The 4813-nt window shown below is 43.0% G+C and overlaps 1 pseudogene; it reads left to right on the top strand.

The window, feature by feature from the left end:
* The first annotated feature begins 3345 nt into the window (after nucleotides 1–3345).
* LOC119293518 lies at nucleotides 3346–4813 on the top strand (annotated as a pseudogene).

Genomic DNA, 4813 nt, shown 5'->3' with positions numbered 1-4813 from the left:
GCGGCACGGGGTCGGGTGCGGGGTGCTTGGTGACGCTGGAGAACGAGAGCGGGTGGGGGTCTCGGTCAGGAGGAGTGGGGGGTTCGTGCGGGAGGAGTGGGGGGGGTCATGCGGGGCGACGGGGATGATCCCGATCCAGATCTGGATCGGTGGGGGAAGTGGGGGTGGTTGCCTTAGGGTTTGATCGGGGTGAGGGATAAGGGAGGGCAGCCTGGGCCAGGTGGGCCGAAGCCTAGTGAGGGGGGCTTTTACTCATTTTTTACTTTTGTTTTTGTTTTGATTATTTCCTTTTTATTTATTTTTCCTTTATTGTTTCCTTCAAACTTTAACTTAGTTCAATTTATAAAATGTCTAAACACCACCTAAATTTAGTACGTCAAAATACCACTGCCAGATTAATTTGCTACCCAAGCTAAAATAGTTTTGTAATTATTTAATATTTAAAAGTATTTAAATAATAGTTTTTGCTACTATTTTATTCAGTTTATAGTATTTAAACATTTTATAAAGGTGTGGTTTCGACGCCATAATTTCCTATGCAATATTTGGTTCACTGCGAACATTTTAGTTTTAATATTCGATTTTTTTTATTGTTTGATTGATTTTGAATTTAAATTTGAATCGGTTTCGAACTGAAGCGAGATTAGCAACAGTAATCGAAGTGACATGGCAACATTAGCAGAGGGTTCAGGTAGCTTAATTACCAGGGCGTCACAGTGGTCCACTCTTGTGAAGAACATACCCAATCCACAAGGTGACAAGAGACAGAGGTTTGCCCAAATGCAAGAGAGTGCTAGGAAGGATATGGAGCGTGCTTCCAGTGTGCTTCAGCCTCGGTGGGGTATCGTTCGTGACCCTGCATTGACATGGAGCACGAAGAAGCTTTGGGAGGTGATAACTGCTTGTGTGATCATGCACAACATGATCGTGGAGGATGAGCGCAATGATAGCATCTACAACAAAGGGTTTGATTTCCAGGGTGAAAATGTTGAGCCCGAGCATCCACCTCCTGCAACCTTTGAATAGTTTGTCCAGTTTCATCGGGAATTGCGTGATTGGCATACTCATGTCCAGCTCCAGGATGACTTGGTTGAGCACTTCTAGACTCACATTGGCAACCAGTAGATCTATCTATCAGTTTAATTTCTTGTCATGGAAACAAATTTCCATTGGGTTGTAAGACTATTTGATATTATTTTCTTTTTATGCAAACAATTTTGATTGGGTTGTAAGACTATTTTGGAGCTATGTTTGATTTGAACTATTTCATATGCATCATTTTATTGTGCTAGTGAACGGATGAGATGCGGCCGAAATATGGCCGCGCGTTGGGCGCACGTCCGCCGCATCCACAAATTCAGACGGACACGGCCCCATTGCCACCCCAAACGGATGAAAAGCGGATGAAACGGACGTCCGTTTGGGGTCGCGCATTGGAGTTGGCCTTACACCTTCCCAAGTGGTTCATCCTCGGGGCTGATGTGATTGCATGTTTGTAGATTTGCTTTTGGGCCCAATTGCAATCTTGTTTCTTGGTTGGGTCCTTGCAAAAGTCATGGACTTGGTTGTATTTTTCTTCTTCTAAGTCTTTATATGAGCTTTCAACTAGCACCGCCGTTTAGTAAATAAAGCTTGGACCCGGCTCATGTTAAAAAAGACCGATCTGATTTTCTAAAATAAAAACACCTAAAAGGCATTTTAGATTTGATTAACATCAAGGAAAACAAAGGCCAGTACAATGAATAGAGAACTGGACATAGAACGACCAGTAAAAAAAATTACATTAAAAAATATACTAGTCTTCTTCTTCCTTTGATTTTATGCCGTCTGCCGGAGATGGAAGAATGCACTGAACCAACATCAAAGAAAAATGACACCTGCTTTTAAGAGTTTTTCTTTCTTTCTTTTTCTTTATTTATTTGTGAAAAGAGTGCTGCAAGGTGACTGTGTTCAAATTGCATAGAGAAATGTCTATAGCGATGCAAAGAGAGAAAGAACCAAAAACTCACCAAAGTCAAGGAACATTTATTTGCACGACCAAATAGTATATTTCATGGCAGATGTTAATTCTTTTATCCAGGACAGAAGAATAGGAGTCAAAAGAGAAGAATAAATTCTTCTTAAAAAAAAGAAGCACAACTTTTTCTTGAAACTCAGGTGACCTTTAATTGCACAATGTACCAAAAAGTTAAAGTGCTAACATATAACATTCAACCAAAAATTAGTTAATGTGTCTTACAAGAAGAAATAATGATTACTGCTACTACTAAGCAAACAATTGACCTATAATGATGTCTACTGTACAAAACAACAGAAGTCTAGTAGTGGGCCCACCGGGCAGTGAGGGATGCCAATATGGATGTTGAGTTTTTTTTGAGAGTATGCCAATGGCAATACCGTATTTTTATAGAAGGCACAATAATATGTACAAGAGTCCTGATGAGATGCGAACAAGTCGTAGGGAGAACCCACACAATGCCTACGCCCTAGCAACTACGGCTACTCTCTCGTGAAAGGATCTAGAGCACCAACTCCGCCTAGTGCGGCCTTCCTCCAATCATCTATCTCATCTAGGATCTCTGTCTTAAGTTGCGCAGCCGATATTTGCCTCGAAACATTGTTGAACGCGCCGTTGCTTCCATAGGGCCCAAGCAATTAGGATCATGATGGAGTCGAATCTTCTCAGGTCCGCACTGATGTTGAGTATTCAAGGACTATTTTTTTTAAAGGTCGGTACTGATCTGCTTTTGCACAAACATAATCAAACGTGCGCTTGTGATGTACCGCTTCTTGTAGGACCCAGCGATTGTACACACTAGTAGTGTTTTTTTTTAGAAAAGGAAACACACTAGTAGTGCATTACGTGAAAACTCATGCAATCTCTTTTCTTTTTCTTTTGAACCGGGCAAAACTCATGCAATCTCATGCACGCGTGTACTTAAGATTCATTGCGTGTGCAAGGACGTAGCTGGACTTGTTAGTTAGTGCTGGCCTTAGATCTCTCTTTTCCAAACCTACTAGAGAAAGTGAAAGCCACACACACCAAAGTGATAGCTAGTCAGAACGGGCGACTTTGAACTAACTTTAATTAATTCCAACAGTAAAGAATGAGTTTGCTTCCAGCACTTAATTGTCCTTCTCTCCTTAGGTATACATGACTAGTACATGTACTGTAAAGTGTAAAGGTTAGGCTTAATTCAATCTTTCACCACCTCACTTTTAATTTGGATCTCCCATGCATTAGTATGTTTCCTTCCAAAGTCCACATAATGTATGCATGAGCTCACTTCTGTTGTCTCGCACGCGCCAGCTAGCTCAGACATAACATATGCAGATAGACAGAATTCAATGGCGACCTCCTTCAATTTGGCCTGATCTATATCTTCCACCAGAGTTGATTAAATGATAATGAGATCGGTGCAACACAACAACAACAACAACAACAGCCTCAAATCTGCTCTCAAGCGCCTCGATCATCAAGTAGCTAGCGAGATCACCATCGGCTAAACGATGGGGACAAGCAACATGGGCAATGAAGGGAGCTCAGCCGCAAGCAACGATGACAGCACGGTGGATGAGGAAGGCGGCCAGGACATGACCAGGGCCGGCGACTCGTCATCGTCGGTGCGCCCCTACGTTCATTCCAAGAATCCCCGCCTCCGCTGGACGGCGGAGCTCCACCACTGCTTCGTCCGCGGCCGCGCCGTCGAAAGGCTCGGCGGCCAAGATTGTAATAACTTGATGTTCATTTTTGTGCAGGTGCAACTCCTAAGCTCGTCCTTCAGTTGATGAATGTTAGAGGGCTTAGCATAGGCCATGTCAAGAGCCATCTCCAGGTATCCATCACTTTACTTCTTAATTCTGCATCGTCGTCTTTTCCTGCGCGTTCATGTTTCACTGATTCCCCTTTGCATGCGTAATGCTAATTCTGCAATTAACTGACGGTGGGCCTTCAGATGTACAGGAGCAAGAAGATTGACGACTCCGGCATGGGTATGAATTTCACACCCCTTTGTTATTTGATTTGAATGGATTCAGTATATTTTGCCCCTGATCTGGCCGATTATTATGTGCGCAGTCATCATAGGTCACTTGCAACAGGGAGGACAAGTCTATAACTACGCTCATCTCCTCCATCATCGTGTCAGTGGTGCTGGTACAATGCTCTCTAGGTAGTTCATTGGATCTACTAAATTGCCCTCTACACATTCAATTTCTTTGTTAAGCGATCGACTATATATTAATTTTGGATAATTGGGGATAAATTTATTTTCCTCGTCCTCTGCATTATGAGATAAAACGACTAGCAAAGTTATTCAATAATTCTAGATTGTTAGTTCTGAGTACTGACTGATTAATCTCGTTGGATGACGAACTAGGTTTGGCACTACACCATGTCCTCCATGGAGGAGGAGGAGCTGGCATGAACCATACTGGCTCCATGGCCACCGTTTACTTGGATCAAAACCCAACTATTCATCATCAGCAGCAGCTCACCATGACGAGGCTCTCCATAGAGCACGTGCTCAACATGTATCTGGCTATAACCCAGCTTTGATAGTCCAAGAACCCTGTTCATCAAGAAATGATCATCATGCCATGAACCGCTACAACTATGAAAGACGGCCACTGCAAGCTGCTAACGATGATCATATCCATGGTCGTGATATAAACCTGGATCTCTCGCTCGATATCGGTGGTGGACAGCGGCTAGAGATGAAGAGCAAGAGAGGCTGCACGAGATGGGGGAAACAAGCAGAAGAAGATGATGACCATCAGGTTGATGTCAATGAAGAATTGTAGAGCACTCCTA

The sequence above is a fragment of the Triticum dicoccoides genome, chromosome 4B, assembly GCF_002162155.2.
Source record: "Triticum dicoccoides isolate Atlit2015 ecotype Zavitan chromosome 4B, WEW_v2.0, whole genome shotgun sequence".
Taxonomy (NCBI): domain Eukaryota; kingdom Viridiplantae; phylum Streptophyta; class Magnoliopsida; order Poales; family Poaceae; genus Triticum; species Triticum dicoccoides.
The sequence above is the reverse complement of the archived record's forward strand: the minus strand, read 5'-3'. Positions and strand labels throughout refer to the sequence as shown.